This window comes from Panthera leo, chromosome B1 (assembly GCF_018350215.1).
Source record: "Panthera leo isolate Ple1 chromosome B1, P.leo_Ple1_pat1.1, whole genome shotgun sequence".
In the NCBI taxonomy this organism is placed as follows: domain Eukaryota; kingdom Metazoa; phylum Chordata; class Mammalia; order Carnivora; family Felidae; genus Panthera; species Panthera leo.
In genome coordinates, this window is record NC_056682.1 from 88,490,810 (window position 1) to 88,509,995 (window position 19,186).

Here is a 19,186-nt window from a genome sequence, read left to right on the forward strand (position 1 = left end):
CTCTCTCTGTCTCAAAAATAAATAAAACATTAAAAAAAAAAAATTTAAAGGGAATCTAGAAAACTTTGTGTCCAGGAAGTTCTTTGTGATTAGGTGACTTTTGATGAATAGATATCTGAATTGAAGTAGGGGAGAAGGCATGTGGAAATTTAAGAATAGACATGGCAGATAGAGAGAACCACAAGTGCAAATGAAGGGGTGGGGGGAGAATCTTAACAGTATTACAATGACATTGATACTTTGGAGGCTTATGGAAATGAATAGTCAATATTTATACTAACATTGAGCACACACTAGGCAGGAAGGCAAATATGACCATCAACAGAATGTTGGAGTAACAATGGTTTTCTAAAATGATGGATGTAAGAATTATCTCCTTGTTTAAAATTTTAAACATTTTGAAACAAAATATGTTGGTTAAAAAATGAAAGTGTCTAGGGGTGCCTGGGTGGCTCAGTCAATTAAGTGTGGGGCTCTTGGTTTCAGCTCAGGTCATGGTCTCACAGCTTCCTGGGTTCAAGCCCCACATCATTAGGCTCTGCACTGGCAGCGTGGAGCCTGCTTCGGATTCTCTCTCTGTGCCCCTCCCCAACTCGTGCTGTCTCTGTCTCTCTAAAAATAAATAAATAACCACATTTAAAAAAAATAAGAGTGTCTATATCTTCTGGAGTCTTATTCCCTTTGTTTAGCTTGAGAGAGAGGAATAATTACCATAACGGTTTCTTACGTATGTCTTTTGAAATAGGAAAATAGCCTATATTTCTTGCATAAATTTAAAAAATTCAAGCACATTAAATATTTGTAATAAAAATGAATTTTTGAGTTCCATACCTCCAAGTATCTGAGCACATCTAAGCTGGGATTCAGAAATTGCATTTTAAACAAGCACCGTAGGTAATAATGTTGCAGGTGGTTCAGGAATTGGATTTTGAGCGACACTGGCAAAAGCAGTGGAAAGCCAACAGCTATTTGAGGTAGAAATTAGCACAGAGAGTAGGATTGATCACACTAGTAAACAATGGGCAATTGTGGTGAGAAAGGAAGTAGAGTGAACTGAAAACCAAACAGCTTTCATGGCCTTGGTAAGAAACCAGAGGAAAAAAAGTGAGTGGAGAGTCCTTCTAACCTCAAAATCTATATTCCTCCAGCTTTTTTTTTCAAGATTGCTTTGGCTTTTGGGTGTCTTTAGTGATTACATACACATTTTAGGATTATTTGTTCTAGTTCTCTGAAAAATACTATTGGTATTTTGATAAAGATTACATTGAATGTTAGATTGCTTTGGGAAGAATAGATATTTTAATATTTGTTCTTCCAACCTATGAGTATGAAATATCTTTCCATTTCTTTGTGTCATCTTCAATTTCTTTTGTGTTTTATAATTTCCAGAGTACAGGTCTTTCACGTCTTTGGTCAGGTTTATTCCTAGGTATCTTATTATTTTTGATGCATTTGTAGGTGGGATTTTTTTTTTCACTTTCTGCTGCTTCACTATTGGTGCATAGAGATGCAGCAGATTTCTGTACATTGGTTTTGTATCCTGTGACTTTACTGAATTCATTTCTGGTAGTTTTTGGTGGAGTCTTTCCGATTTTCTACATATAGTGTAATGTCTCCTGCAAATAGTGAAAGTTTGACTTCTTTACTGATTTGAATGCTTTTTATTTCTTTTTGTTACCTGATTGCTATAGCTAGGGCTCCCAGGACTATGTTGAATAAAGATGGTGAGACTGGGCATCTTTTCCTTACTCCTAACCTTAGAGAAAAAGCTCTTATATTTTCACCATTAAAGATGATGTTAGCTATCATTTTTTTTTTTCATATTATGTGTGGGTATGTTTTCTCTAAAGTTACTTTATTGAGGGTTTTTATCATGAATGGATATTGTATTGTCAAATGCTTTTTCTGCATCTATTGAAATGATCATATGGTTTTTATTTATTGTCTGACTGATGTGATGTATCATGCTTGTGAATATTGAACCACTCTTGCAACCCAGGAAAAATTCCACTAGGTCATGGTGAGTGTTTTTTTTTTTTAAATGTATTTTTGGATTTGGTTTGCTATTTATTGTTGAGGATTTTTGCATCTATGTTCATCAGAGTTCTCTTTTTTTGTGGCATCTATTCGGATTTGATGTCAGAGTAATGCTGGCTTTATAGAATGAATTTGAAAGTTTTCCTACAATATCTATTATTTGGAGTAGTTTGGGAATAATATGTATTAACTCTTTTTTAAATGTTTTGTAGAATTTGCCTATGAAGCCATCTGGTCATGGACTTTGATTTATTGGGAGGTTTTGATTAGTGATTCAATTTCTTGGCTGCTAATAGGTTTGTTCAAGTTTTCTATCTCTTCCTATTTCAGTTGTGGTAGACTATATGTTTCTAGAAAATTATCCATCCAATTTTTTGGCATATAGTTTTTCATAATATTCTCTTGTAATTGTGTTTATTTTTGTGGTTTTTGTTGGTTGTTATTTCTCTTCTCTCACTTGTGATTTTATTTGTTTGAGTCCTCTCTCTCTCTCTCTTTTGAAGTTTGTTTATTCATTTTAGGGAAAGAGCATGAGTGAATGTGTGCACGAAGAGGGAAAGGGCAGAGAGAAAGGGAGAAAGAATCCCAAGCAGGCTCTGCCCTGTCAGTGCAGAGCCTGATATGGGGTTTGAACTCACAAACCATGAGATCATTACCTGAACTGAAATCAATAGTTGGATGCTTAACTGACTGAGCCTCCCTTCTCCCTCCCTCTCTCTCTCTCTCTCTCTCTCTCTCTTTTGATAAGCCTGGGTAGAGATTTATCAATTTTATTTATTTTTTCAAAAAAACCCAGCTCCTCGTTTTAAAGACCTGTTGTATTGTTTTTTAGTTTCTATATCATTTTTGATTTAATATTTATTCTTTCCTTCCTTCTGCTGGTTTTAGGTTCCGTTTGTTGTTCTTTTTCTAGCTCCTTTAGGTATAAGGTTATGTTCTTTATTTGAAAATTGTCTTGCTTCTTTTTAAAGTTTATTTATTTATTTATTTTGAGAGAGAGAGAGAGTGTGTGAGGGGATGGGGATAGGAAGAGAGAGGGAGAGAGAGAGAATCCCAAGGAGGTTCCATGATGTGGAGTCCAATGTATGACTCGAACTCATGAACTGCAAAATCATGACCTGAGCCAAAATCAAGAGTTGGATGCTTAACTTACTGAGCCACCCAGGTGCCCCGAAATTCTTCTTCCTTCTTCAGATAGGCTTGTATTGCTATAAACTTCCCTCTTAAAAACTCTTTTGCTGCATCACAAAGGTTTTGGACGATTATGTTTTCAATTTCATTTGTTTTCATGTAAATTTCAATTTATTCTTTTATTTTCTAGTTAATGCAATCATTGTTTAGTAGCACGTTCTTTTTTTTTTTTTTTTTTAATGTTTATTTATTTTTGAGACAGAGAGAGACAGAGCATGAACGGGGGAGGGTCAGAGAGAGAGGGAGACACAGAATCTGAAACAGGCTCCAGGCTCCGAGCTGTCAGCACAGAGCCCGACGTGGGGCTCGAACTCACGGACCGCGAGATCATGACCTGAGCCGAAGTAGGCCGCTTAACCGACTGAGCCACCCAGGCGCCCCTGCACGTTCTTTAACCTCCGTGTATTTCTGGTCTTTCCAAATTTTTTCTTGTGGTTGACTCCTAGTTTCATAGTGTTGTGGTCAGAAAAGATGCGTGCTATAATTTGATCTTTAATTTGTTGATGCTTGTTTTATGGCCTAACATGTTATCTATTCTGGAGAATATTTCATGTGTATTTGAAAAAAATATGTAGGGGCCCCTGGATGGCTCAGTCAGTTAAATGCCTGACTCTTGATCTTGTCTCGGGTCATGATCTCATGGTTCATGAATTCGAGCCCTGCCTTGGGCTCTGTGCTGTCAGTACAGAGTCTGCTTCAGATCCTCTATCCCCTTCTCTCTCTGTACCTCCCCACTCCGGCTCTCTTTCTTTCTCAAATAAAATAAACATTAAAAAATAAGAGTAAAGAATGTGTATTTTGCTGTTTGGGGTTAGAATGTTCTGAATATATCTGTTAAATCTTTCTGGTCTGGTGCATTATTCAAAATGATCGTTTCCTTGTTTATTTTCTGTTTTGATGATCTGTCCCTTGATGTAAGTGGAGTGTTAAAGTCCCCTACTGTTTTTGTATTATTCAAAGTGTTCCTTTTTTTCATTATTAACTATTTTATGTATTTGAGTTTTTCCATGTTGGGTGCATAAATACTTACAATTGTTATATATTCTTGTTGGATTGCCCCCTTTATTATTATCTAATGTCCTTCTTTGTCACTTATTACAGGTCTTTGTTTTAAAGTCTATTTTGTCATGTATAAGAATTGCTTCTCTGGCTTTCTTTGGACATCCATTTGCATGATGAATGTTTCTCCATCCTCTCACTTTCAATCTCCAAGTGTCTTTAGGTCTAAAATGAATCTCTTGTAAGAAGCCTATAGATGAATTGTGTTTTTTATCCATTTTGACACCCTATGCTTTTTTTTTTAAGTTTATTTATTTATAAATTTTTTTAAATATTTATTTTTGAGAAAGAGAGAGACAGAGCATGAGTGGGGGAAAGGGTCAGAGAGAGAGTGAGACACAGATCAGCACAGAGCCCCATGTGGGGCTCAAACCCACAAACTGTGAGATAATGACCTGAGCCGAAGTCAGACTCTTAACTGACTGAGCCACCCAGGCACCCCCTTTTTTTCTTTTTAAGTTTATTTATTTTTGAGAGAGAGAGAGGGAGAGAGACAGAGCATGATTGGGAGAGGGACAGGGAGAGAGGAGACACTGACAACCCTATGTCTTTTGATTAGAGCACTTGGTCCGTTTGTGTTCAAAGTAATTATTGATAAATGTTATTTATTTTCATTTTATTAGTTGTTTTGTGGTTGTTCTTGAAGTTCTTCTCTAATTCTTTCTTCTGTCTTCCTTTTTTCATGGTTTTCTGGTTTTCTTCACTGATATATTTGGATTTCTTTCTCTTTATTCTTTGCATATTTATTAGAGTTTTTTGATTTGTGTTTACCATTAGATGTATGTATAATCTCCTGCATATAGCTGTCTATATTATGTTGATGGTTGTTTAAGTTTGAATCCATTCTTTACTCCTCTCCTCCCCACATTTTAGTTTCGGTGTCTTATTTTACATCCTGCTTTTGTGTTTCGTACCTTCATACAGTCACTTTTGGTCTTTCCTTTTTGCTAAAAGTTCCCTTTAATATTTCTTACAGGGCTGGTTTAATGGTCATACTTTCCTTTTGCTTGCGTTTGTCTCTCCTTCTTATCTGAATGATAGCCTTGCTGGATAGAATATTCTTGGCTGCAGATTTTTCCCATTCAGCACTTTAAATCAATCATGCTACTCCCTTCTGGCTTAGAATGTTTCTGCTGAAAAATCTAATAGCCTTATGGGATTTCGCTTGCATGTAACTCTTATTTTGTGTTGTGGCTTTTACAATTTTTTATCTACCACTATATTTTGTCATTTAATTGTAATATGTCTTTGTGTCAGTCTGCTCTTACTGATTTTGTCGGAGGTTCTCTGTGACTCCTGGATCTGAATATGTTTCCCACCCCAGATTAGGGAAGTTATCAGCTACTATCTCTTCAGATAAATTTTCTGCCTCCTTTTCTCTCTTATTCTTCTTCTGGGACTCCTATAACGCAAATGTCATTACATTTGATGTGGTCACTGAGTTCCCTAAGTCTATTCTCGTTTTAAATAATTTTTTTCTCTCTTTTTTCAGCTTGATTACTTTGCATTACTCTCTCTTCTAGGTCATTAGTTCATTCTCTGTTTCTTTCAGCCTGCCGTCATTCCAACCAGTGTGTTTCTCATTTTGTTTATTGAGCCCTTATCTCTGCTGCATTATTCCTTATCCCTGTGTAAAGGGTCTCATTGATGTCGTCCACTCTTTTCTCAAGCCCAGTGAGTATCTTTATGATCATTACTTTAAATTCTCTATCAAGCATATTAATTATATCTGTTTCACTTAGGTCTTTGGCTATGGCTTTTTTTCTGTTCTTTCATTTGGACAAATTCCTCTGTCTTCCCATGTCGCCTTGTTTCTGTGCCTGTTTCTCTGTGTTAGGAAAGTCAGCGTGTCTACTGTTCTTGAGGGTAATGGCCTTATGAAAAGATATCCTTTAGTGCCTTTGAAGTACAGTATCTCCTATTCCCCAGGTCCTTGTGCTTCAGGGAATGTTTCCAATGTATTGCATGTGCTTGGCTTTTGTGTTCTGGCTGCTTTATCCTTCAGGCCAGTCATCTGCAGAGGCCTGTTGTAGCAGTGTTTGGTCCTTGATCTGAATGTGGCATTTTAACTACATGTGCTCTGTCTACTTGTGAAATGACACCTGTCACCAGCACCACTGGGAGCAAGGCCCTGCAAAACTTCCTGGTCAGGAGATGCAGTGTGCGTGGAGATTTGGACTGGTCTTCTCAGGAAGGGAACACACTGTGCTGGGACTGAGGTGAGTGTGACTGAGAAGGTCAGTTTCACCAGAGAGTGGGGTGCAGAGCTTAGTGTAAACAAGTTAGGTAGCAAGTGTCAGCGCTGCACTGGTTCCCACAGGTGTCCCCGAGGGGAATGGGAGGGAAATGGCACTTGCTAGTTCTTTGAAACTGGAGGGGTCTTTCTGTGAATGCTTCTTCTCTGGGACATGCTCTGAGATGAGCAAATAACCTCCCCACTGTGTGCCCCAGATGCTCTTTAGATCACTGTTTCCACACTGTATGTCTCTAAGATGTTTGCTCTGCCTTTCCCTCAAGACTAACTCTAATGCCTCAGCTAAGCCCTCTGATCTTTAGAACATCAAGGTTTAAGCCCTGCTGGTTGTAGGAACAGGAAATTCAGCCCCACTCAGTTTCTAAGCCAATTGCTATGGGGATTCATTTCCCTGGTGCACTCCTCTGTGTGCTAACCTGTCTCTTGCTCTTCTCTAGGATGGTCGCTCCCTTCCCACTGCGGTGGCCGTGACCCATTTCTCTCCCAAACCATGTCTCTGCATTTCCTACCTTCTTTGATGTGGCCTCGTCCTTACCTTTAGTTGTGGAGGTTGTTCTTCCAGTCTTCAGGTCAATTTCTGTGGTACTTGGAATGATATGATAGTTATCTATCTGTATTTGTGGGACAAGGTGAGCCTAAGGAGCTCGTACTCCTCCACCATCTTCCCCTCTGTCTTTTATGACTATATTTTAGAGAAGTTTTACATTTACAATGAAACTTGAGAGGAAAGTATAGAGGTTTTCATCGCTCCCCTCCCCCTACAACAACCATTGGTATTTTTATTGTCTCTATTATTTTGCCTTTTCTAAAATGAGTTTTCTAGACTCTAGTTAGAGTCACATAGTGCTGTAGCCTTTTTTAATTGCCTTCTTTCACTTCTTAATGTGCCCTTAAAGTTTCCTCATGTCTTTTCATGGCTTGATAGCACATTTCTTTTCACTGCTGAATAATGTTCCATCATCTGGGCGTGTCACACTGTGTTTACCCATTCAGCTCCTGAAGGGCATATTGTTTGATTATAAATTTTAACAGCTATGAATCAATCTGCTATAAATATCCATGTACAGGTCTTTGTGAGGACATAAGTTTTCAACTTCTTTTGGTAAGTGCCAAGGATTGCAATTACTGGATCTTGTGGTAAGAGTATGTTTAATTTTGTTAGAACCTGCCAAACTGCCTTCTAAAGTGGCTGCATCATTTCGTATCCCCACCAGCAATGTGTGATATTTCCTCTTGCTTCACATCCTCACCACTGTTTGGCATTGTCAGTGTTTCAGAGTTTGGCAGCCCTAACAGGTGTATCTCACTGTTGTTTTATTTGCATTTCCCTAATGACGTACGATGTAGAGCATTGTACCTGTTTATTTGGCATCTGTGTATCTTCTTCGGTGAGGTACCTCTTAAGGTTTTTGGCCTATATTTTAAATAGGGTGGCTTTTCTTCTTATGGTTGAGTTTTAACCGCTCTTTGAATATTTTGGGTAATAGTCCCTTATCAGATGTGTTGTACAATCGTTTCCTTCCAGTTTGTGTCTCGTGTTCTCGTTCTCTTGATGTCATTACAGAACAGTTTTTAATTTTAAGGCAGTTCATTCAGATTATCAACTCTTTGTTCCATTGGTAATGTCTTCAGTGTTTCTTGAAAAAGGCATCAGTCTACCCAAAGTAACAAAGTCATCTGAGTTTTCTCCCTTGTGATCTTGTAGGTGTTTTATAGTTAGGTGATTCACATTTGGCCTATGATACATTTTGAATTCATTTTTATGAAGTGTGTAAGGTCTGTGTCCAAAGTCATTGTTTTTGCATATAAATGTTCAGTGTTAACACCTTTTGTTGAGAAGACTGTCTTTGATCCATTGTGTTTTCTTTGCTCCTTTGTCCAAGATCAGTTGACTCTATTTATGGTGGCCTATTTCTGAGCTCTCTAATCTTTTTTCGTTAATATATTTGCTTATTCTTTTGCCTGTACCATGCTATCTTGATTACTGTAGCTTTATGGTAAGTCTAAGGCCTTAATTTTCTGCTATAAAAATAAGAAACAGTATAAGTACGTTAATGTGATTTTTATTATTGTAGATGAAATTCAGAAGAGTTTTTGAAAAGAGATAAGATATTTTATTACATTCAATATTTAAAAATTGTTTTATTTGAAGACAATGTAGGATCACCTAAGATCTTTCTAACATGTCCTGGATAACTTTTTCAGAATTTGCTCAAAGTATTTAACCCGGGGGGGGGGGGGGCGGGGAGTGTTACATTCAGTGGTCCAGGTCACATATAATTACTCCTGGATGAATGCTAGAAGTTTGTGATTTATCATTCCATAGATACAAAATATAAATATGAAATATTCCTCCATCCATCTGTTACTCCTCAAGAAATGATGAAAAGACAATTAGAAGCTCTAGTCTGAGGGCCGGTGTTTGAAATCATGGCAGAGCAACTGGCATTCCATTGGAAGACTCCAAAATCTGAATTTAAAAAGATAATTCTCAAGGTGATTTAGTTTTTATTCTGAAAAATATGATCAAGTTTCCTTCCTGCATGGTATACGTTCTCAGCCCAGATACGTTTGACACTTAGGAGTCACTGTATTGTTAAGGTGATTTCTCCTTCTTCTGCTTCGGGTAAGGAGGTTCTCCTTTGTTTCATCTCTGCCCAATGTTCCTGGAGCTGGAGACTTTCTAACGTGGTTTCCACAGAACATGCTTTCGGAGGTGGGAGAAAAGATATTACCTAGAGAAATGCAATGGAGAACATGGCTTATCATAAATAATCCTTATAACAATTTTGATCAACCCTCTTTTCAGTTCTGCCATATGAACTATCTTGCTTTGTACCATCTTCCTCCTCTGTAATCAGTTGGCATTCAGCTTTCTCTGTTCCTTTCCTTGTTATTCTTCATTTAATCTCAAAAACCGTTGAAATCTCATCTACTGTAGTTGTGTTCAAAATTCCATGTTTAATCTAAAATTATAAATAAAATACACATTTCCTTTGTACAGTCCCTTATTTTTGTGTGAATATTACTAGTATCATTTCAGATTAGTTTATCAAAACTGCCTAGTGAAATTAGTTTACCAGTTATTTATTTCATTAAATTGTGTTACATTAAAATAGTTCAGAATCCTAAATAAGGCGATGTGTATTTAGCAAATGAATTTTGTGAAAAGTCTCCTGTAATCTGACTTTCGTAAAGATACTAAGCAAATTTTTACTTTTCCAGTTTACCTATTCTTTTAGGTTTCTCATTTATAAAAATAATCTTATTGTGTGTAAACCAGTGCCACAAGTTAATTAAATTCTTTCACTATGTGTTTCTCTTTTATGTATCAAGAACTCTACATTTCCCCAATTTATCTATGAAATTTCTGACTATCTTTAAGATGAATCTAAAACGCAATTCTCTCCTTTCCTTTATGTGTTTTCTTGCTTTAAAGCGCCAAGACAAGTCTTCACTTCATTAAGTATTTTCAAATACCACTATATCAATACCCTATTTTGTATCCTCATTGTCTACTCTCTGAATTATAATAGTAGATTTCTAGCTGGTTTTCTGCCACTAATCTCTCCCTTTAAGTCATTCTCTGTATTTCCATGAGAATTATTTTCTCCAAAATTTTCTTAAGTAATTTCTTTTCTGGAAAACTTCTCTGTTTGTTCATAACCTCAGATAAAACCAAGCAGTATAATATAGATGCTTTTCCAGTCTTGCTGTCACCTGCCCCTCTGACCTCTTTTGCTCTTCTGGCTTCCATTTCTATGTTTCTACAATAGGACCTACATTATGAAATATGCATGTTTAACATCAAAATAGGTAAGCTCTCATTAATAGAAGATTTAATTTTTCTTCTGGCAGTACAAAACAAATATTGAACCAATATTTAAATTAGGGGAACACCGGATTATCATTCTTCTGGTGGACTCAATAGGATTAGTTAATCAAATAAATAATGCTGACAAAGAAAAGAAAAAGTTAAACATGACTTTGATATTTGAACCTGGGTGATTGGGAAGATAGTGTTGCTGGTAGCAAAATTCAGGGAATATGCTAGAATGTAAGTTTAGAGAAAGCTAGTGAGTTCAGTTTGGAAATATATATATATATACACACACACACACACACACACACATATGTCTATATATATAATTTTTAAAACATATTTATAGTTTATTTTTTAAGAGAAGAGAGAGAGAGTGCATGCGAGTGGGGGAGGGGCAAAGACAGAGGAAGACAGAATCCAAAGCAGGCTCTGCATTGTCTGCACACAGCCTGATGCGGGGCTCGAACCCACAAACCCTGAGATCATGACTTGAGCCAAAATCAAGAATCAGACGCTTAACTGACTGAGCCACCCAGGGGCCTCCAGTTTGGAAGTACATTGATGTACTTATGAGGATACTCCAGTGGACAGAACAAAGCATAGTTGGAAATATTCCCATGAAGATTTGCAGAGGGGTTATATTTAGACATGTGCACTGAGAGAAATTTACATTAGGGAAGATATCGCAAAACTGTTTAATTCACTGAATATTATATTCATTTACATCTTTATTTTATACAAAGGAAAATCTCCTACTGTGGCATATTTATGCAAATCATAAATTTTAGAAAAATCATGGAATTCCTTAGAACATTTCATTTGTTGTATATCTGCATGCTTTTTCTTAAACCAACTTTTTGTGCTAAAATGATAATAAATACATCTATTTAAAAACAAAACAAAGGACTAACTTATTAATATATAATGTAGTAGATTCTTGCTGATGTTCGAATCCCATTTGAATAGTGGTTTGCAGTGTTGTGCTTCTTGGTTGTCATGGCAACTGCATCTCAAGTTTACAGCATCAAATCTTTATTTTCTATGCATTTTTAAAAGACAAGGATGTATAAAATAACAAGTTATATAATGGCTCCTTTATGTTTTATATTGATATAACAGATCGAAATGCACCTCTGGTGATATAAAATATACTTCAATTATAGAGAGAACGCACTTTAATGGTGAAAATGTAGAATTGGGCTAAGAGGCTATTATTGATAAATATACCAATATTTAACAACAGAGGCTTGAAAAAAAATGTTAGCTACCAGAAAGTCATTTCCATCTTCTGCTAAATATTAGCTATGTATGAAATAATTGGTTGAGATTTATGAAGATGCAGTAATTATGATTTTGTCTAGTTCTGTTTTAGCTACAATAATGTTATATATTAAGTGAAAACTTAATAGTTTCTTATTTTCCAGCTTTCTCTTTGACACACAGATGTTTAATAGACTATAAGTAGTCTCTACGGTTAGTGTTCTCTACATAAAATAATAATCTCTGTAATAGATAAATAAAAATGGCTTATGCCAATATTTTATTTATTAGGTCAAAAATATGGTAATTTTCCAACTCCAATAAAGTGCCCTTACTTTTAACTTATAGCAAATCAAGTGTATTTTTGCATTTAAATGAAGACACAGACCTCTTTAATGGTAAATAGAGGTGAAAGAATTGAAGTATGAGGAAAGAATTAAAAATTTCAAAAAGTTAGTCAAAGGGTCTGTTTGTTATATAGATAGAAATTACCTTCTTACTTGGAGCATCCATATAGAAGTTGAATTAATATATAATGGAGATCATTTCCAAGATAATTCTTTGTTTAATGCACTCATGTGGATGTTGCCCCTGGTGAACTTTAATACCCTCCTTTAACCTGAAAGCTTCAATAATGTCATGCAATTATTTGCCTTGATACAGAGTTGTGAAAAGAAAAGCACAGCACAAAGCTTGAGGTATTATAAAAACCAACAGTGGCTAAAATACTATTTTTATTTTTAAGGATTATTTTATTCAGAAAACACAAATAATTTATAAGTAAGCAATTAGAATATTAAAATTTATGCCTCAAAATTGACCTTCTCCAAAATAAATTTCTATGAATATTTCAAGCAATGCCGGGCAAAAAGTGGCTGCATTGATTTCCCTCTCGGGAAGGAAATAGGTAATGCGTACAGGAAGTGACAATGTGCTGCCTTATGTTGATGGAGATAGCTCTCTCTTCTATTTGTGACTGCATGCAGCTAGGGAATGAACCATCTGAGCTGAAATGATTGGTTTTGTTGCCCTTCTGATTTTGCTGAACTCACTATTTAAAAAAATCTGAATCAATAAGCTATTCAGACAATTGTGCAGATAGGACTTTTTATTCTTAAGTTGATTTGGCATGTGGTGGAGTTTAGCATGAATCTCATCAGAGGAGAGGCCCGTTTCCAAGCAGGGAGCTTCAGGCTAAGATTTCAGTTGCAAGTAAGTCCAGAAACCCACGTATTAAAATGTGACTCTGCCTTAATAAGGGAAAAAGTCATGTTGCTGGCGCCCCCAAAAGTCAAGACTTTTAAAATAAAATTTGCTTAAATTGTCCGAGTACTATAGTCCATCCTATTTTTAAACTCTGGACCTCAAAGGTTTCTAATTCCTGTGTTTTTTTAAGTTTATTTATTTATTTTGAGAAAGAGGGAGCACGTGCAGGGGAGAGGCAGAGAGAGAGAGAGAGAGGAGAGAGGAAGAGAAACCAAGCAGGCTCCTCATGGTTAGTGCAGAGCCCTACACAGGGCTCCACCTCATGAACCATGAGATCATGACCTGAGCTGAAATCATGAGTCGTATGCTTAATAGACTGAGCCACCCAGGGGCCCCTGTAATTTCTGTTTTTCTTTTTAACAAATATTTTGTCTTGAAGCCACTGATGCTTTAATTATTATTCTCTTATATATTGGATAAAGCAGGAAGTTTGAGTCCAACTATTCAAATGTGATTCCACCACTTTGTAGTTGTGTGATCTTACACAATGAGAAACTATACTAAGCTACTTTTATCTGAAATATCAGAATAATTGTTGTAACTCAAAAAGCTGTTGGGAGGGAAAAAGAAAAAAGTAAACCATCTGCCACCTGGCGTAAAACGGGCATCTGATAATTAGTAATTCCCTCCCTTTTCCCACTCTCAATTCTGGTCTTTTCAAATGGTCATTTACCTTGAACTCTGTCTGTCATTAATGTACAGGTTCCACTGGACAATAAGAAACAAATCAGTCTAAAGGATACTTTGAATAGAGAAGTAAAATTTCTTGGAGCAGGCATTCAATTAGGTTATAAATATCACAAAGAAACACATGTAATGATAGTTTTTGGAACATCTGCACAAACAAAATCACCATCTAAGTAAACAGAAGAGTAGGAAATGGTGATTTTTTTTTTTCGGCAGATATTTGGCTCCAACAGCCACTCTGATTTATGTAATTTTATCATTATGCTGCAACTGCTTTCATTCTGAATTATTCATTCAACATAAGCTAGCAATAAAGGCAATGTCTTTCTTCAGCTAAAAATTCTCTGACATTAAGAAGGCTGTTTAAATGAACCATGGAGCTTTCCTTCCCCCCCCCCCCCCCGGCCCTCCATTTTATGGTCTAAATAGATGTTGCTCTTGGACAAACCACATTCGGGGCGGGGGGGGGGGAAATTTATCACAGCTTTAAGAAAAGCTACACATACACTAATAGAATAGAATTGTCTTTGAGCCATGTCCTTGAATGGCCACTAATTTCTTTTCTTGGCTTCTTGCTTGTCTGGAGAGAGTTTCGTTGAAAGGCCTATAATGAAAATAACAGCACAAATATTGGCTTCTGCTGCTAAAGATACTCCAGATGGTTACATGTTTTTGAAAACGCATGTGCTCCTATGATTAGTTTTCTCAGCTTACACTTCCAAATATGAAATCAAGAAATAATGAATCATTAGTGTAATATTTTGCATCTTTATCAATAGAGCTCATATTAATACACGTAGCACATTGAAACTCAACCAATTGTTTTTCGATTCTATATGTTATACCCAAATGTTTACAGAATATGCAATACATATTCTTTGCACAAGGCAGCCCTTGGCTGTACCACATTGAAATTATGTAAGTTCTATTATTTAGTACTACTCTTTTACATTACTAAACATTTAGATATACTCTTTAAACTGGAATTTTTTGTCTGTGTGAAAGATATAGCAATTTTCTATTAGTATTCTGTATTTTGATCTTTCATCTATATTTTAAAGGTGGTCCTATCAATTTCATTTTTATTAACAGTAACTGACACAGGATTTGGAACAAAGACATCCTTACCTATTGAATCAATTAACTGTATGAGTCTCTGAGACATAAATCAAATATGTACAAAATGATGTAATGTGTTAAATAAATTAACTACTACTTGAGACAACACATACCAAGCTTCATGCTGAGTACCTAATACAATATAAGCACTCAAGTAAAAGCTCATAATTACTATTGTTTATATAAAGTTTCTAATTATCCAAACAAAACATATGCTACAATAACAAACATATTTATTTATTATCTACTATGTTCTATGCATTAGGTTATATGCTTTATATTTAACCATAATCTCATCACATGCTGAAAAAAGAATAGTTGTCTCTAGTTTTCAGGTAAGGTAGCTCAGAGAGTTAAGTAATTTGAGCAGGACACAGAGAATCCGAATTCAAATCTGATTTCACCTAACATCCACTGATATCTACTGACCAACCAATCTCTATTGACCAATTGAGTTACTATTAGCAAAGTTTCAGGTTTTTTTTTAATTTTTTTAACGTTTTTTATTTATTTTTGAGACAGAGAGAGACAGAGCATGAGCAGGGGAGGGGCAGAGAGAGAGGGAGACACAGAATCGGAAGCAGGCTCCAGGCTCTGAGCCATCAGCCCAGAGCCTGACGCGGGGCTCGAACTCACGGACCGCGAGATCGTGACCTGAGCTGAAGTCCGCCACTTAACCGACTGAGCCACCCAGGCGCCCCAGCAAAGTTTCAGTTTAACATACACACTGAATGAAATTTCTTTCTAAGATTTGAGTGAGTACATTTAATTCATTTATAAAATTTCAAATGTTAATGGTATAAAACATCCATTTATTTTATTCACAGATTCTGTGGGTCAAGAATTCAGTCAAGGCACACTCCAAGGGACTGGACACCGAAATGTTTCAATCAGACTATAAGAAGGCTGAGCTGAAGACTAGAATTAGCTGAAGGCTGGCTGACTCACTTTTCTGGCAATTGATGTTCGCTGTTGTCCAGGGTCCACCTGGGGCCTCTCCAGTAGCCTGAGCTTTCTTACAGTAAGTGGTTGAGTTTCCAGAGTAAGAAAGAGAGAGGGTCAAACAGATGCCATGTCCTTCTACTGACCTGGTTCGGAAGTTAAAGAGCAGGGGCACCTGGGTGGCTCAGTCGGTTAAACATCTGACTTCGGCTCAGGTCAGGATCTCACAGTTTGTGAGTTCGAGCCCCGCATTGGGCTCTGTGCTGACAGCCTGAAGCCCAGAGCCTGACTTCGAATTCTGTGTCTTCCTCTCTCTTCCCCTCCCTTGCTCACACTCTGTCTCTCTCTCAAAAATAAGTAACCATTAAAATGAAAAAAAAAAAAAAGTTACAGAGCATCATTTCCTCCATAGTCTATTGGTTGGAGCAGTCACAAGCACACTTAGGTTCAAAGGAAGAGGAAATAAACCACGCCTCTTGAAAGAAAGTGGCAATGTTCTGAAATAACGTTTGGAACCAGAAATAATCCTGTAGCAAATTTTGGAAAAATACCATCTGCCACTCTTTTGTAAGTAGCCATTATTTTAACCAAAGGAATGAGATATGCGTATAAACACTAAGTGAAAATGCAATGGCCTAGTATGCTGAAAATTTATGAAGTTTTCCTGAATAAAATATATGTTTAAAGCTTTGCCTTGTACAATATAGTAGACCAGTGCTGTCTAGGAGAATTTATGCTATGCATATCTAACGAATATACATCTAATAGAAATGTATATCTAATGAAAAATGCTGTTTAGTTGTGTACAGTAAAAGTAAAGGGTAAGTAAGCCTTAGCTTTTTTTCGTAAACTGAGATTTCCCCAAATGATTTTTGTAGGAAGTTATACGTGGCAATAATTAAATTATTATGATTTATGGAGATCACTAAAAACTTTAAAAAGCATGATCCAAATTGGGCTACTGTTTTGCTCTTTTTCCAAATTGATAGAATGGAATACAGAAAACTAATAAATTTAATCTTTAAACAGCAGAAAAATCCACGTAGGAAAATCCAAGTTGAATTTCTGTTTCAATCTTAATTCAAGTAACTCTTCTGATTTAGAGCCTGCCATTCCTTTGGAAAGACGTCATTATCTGTCTGTAATTTACTACCACAAATCCACAAAAGCGATCCCATCCGTGGATTTAGTAGGTGCAGATTTAAAGACAAATAATGTGGTTAATCTAACTATTGACTCAAATGATTAGTTTAAGTTACTATATCTGTTCATATAAGTAACAGAGACCAAATGAGAGTAGGTCATCAAGAAAGGAGTTATCATCTCTTTAACAAGCATACTGGAAGCAGAGGGTTTCCTGTGCTGGATAAAAGAAATCTAGGTGTTACAGACTATAGCTCAACTTCTCTGCTCTTCCTTTGTCCTCTCCTAACGGTCTCAAGAGGGTTGTGGTCATTGCAGATGTTATTTGTGGAATGAAAATATCCAGAATCTACGAGGAGACATGTTCTTGTTTTGCACACCTTTTTGAGAGTGATGACATTTTTTTCTATAAGCCCCCCAAAAGTTTTCTACAGTGCTTTTTTTAAGGTTGCATTACATGCCTCTACTTAAACAGTCAGAGAAAAAGGAAGTTAAATGATCACGTGTGGCTTAGTCTAATCAACCTTTGTTTGCCCAGGGCTAGGAAGGGATCATGGTTAACATGACCACTCAAAATGTGAACAAAATATAGGTCCTGATAGCATTGAGGAAACAGAAGGAAAGTTATCGCATAGACGAGACAGTCCTCTCAAATTATAATGGTCATACAGTCATTTGGGGATCTTTGAAAATGCAAATTCTGATTTTAATACACTCCCAGGTGATGTTGATCATGCTAATTTGTGGATAACACTTTAAATAAAAAGGATACAAATTGCAAACTATATCACCTATTAATCATATAGTATTTCCCTTTTTTCTTTTATTAGTGATGTTTTCAAGTGATGCAGAATGTTGATGCTGATATAGAAAAGTAAGAATCAAAACATAATATGCTAAGTCCTTGTTAAAATAGACCCACAAATCAGACAAAATGGATATATTTCAATATGTGTAATATCATCTCATAATTAAATAGCACTTGTGTTTGTTATCCACACAGGTATATAAACTTACCCTTTACCAGCAAGCAATGGAATGCAATGTATAAGTAATAGCATAACATATGAATGAAAAATATTTATGAACTTTTCACTCATAGAAGATTTTTCTATTGTATGTATCAAGTATAAGCCAAGACATAGTCAGAAGTGTTTTACACTTAACTTATCATGAGCTTTATAGGAATTCTATTATCTTTCGAACTATGTCTTTCAATCACTAAAATATATTGACTCATGTTACCAACTTTTTAAACATTTATTTATTTATTTATTTTAAGGTTTATTCATTTTTCAGAGACAGAGAGAGACAAAGCGTGAATGGTGGAAGGGCAGAGAGAGAGGGAGACACAGAATCCGAAGCAGGCTTCAGGCTCTGAGCTGTCAGCACAGAGTCCGATGCAGGGCTTAAACTCACAAACCGTGAGATCATCACCCGAGCTGAAGTCGGAGACTTAACCCACTGAGCCACCCAGGTGCCCCTTATGTTACCAACTTTAAAAACTGACTCCTGTCCCCAGAATAGGTTTGTTAAGGGATTTTTCACTTTTAAATTGCCTAATAATTGTTAATTATGACCAAAATGTGTATAAGTCATGAATCAAAAAGCCATGGTTACTTTCCAGAAATGTAACACATGTCTTGACTAAATTCTTATCAGAAACCTGGCATCAACTTCATTAACCTCTAAATATATTACCCATGATATGCCAGAAGGTAATTTCTTCAAAGAAAAAATAATTTTAGGATTATATATTTGGCCACTGGTACATTTTCATAACCAAAAGACTTACAGTGGCTTATTCTTTTAATTTTTTTTTTTAATGCTTACATATTTTCAAGGGAGAGAGAACGCACAAGTGGGAGAGGGGCAGACAGAGAGGGAGACACAGAATCTGAAGTAGGCTCTAGGCTCTGAGCTGTCAGCACAGAACCCCATGTGGGACTTGAACTCAGAAACCATGAGATCATGACCTGAGCTGCAGTCAGCCGCTTAAACGACTGAGCCACCCAGGCACTCGGTGGCTTATTTTTTTTTAAAGTCTGTAAGTATTTCTCAAAGTCCTAGTGCTTGGAAACACGGTATGTTCAGGGGTATTTTCTTACAAATGTGCTTCTTCTCCTTTTGCTGGCTCTTCCTCTGTATGGTAGAGTTGGTCCTCACCATTTAGTACAATCCCTCTGTTGGAATTGCTGGCTATTGTAATTAATCTTGTCCACTTGTATTTTTACTCCACACCTAGTGAAAGTGCTGATGTTCAAAGAAGGCAACCCAAGCAAATTCATTCCTCACAGGCAGCTTCCTGATTGTGTATAGTATTTCTCAATTTGTTGCTTAAAGGAAGTGTTCCAGGGGTGCCTGGGCAGCTCAGTCGGTTAAGCATCCAACTCTTGATTTTGGCT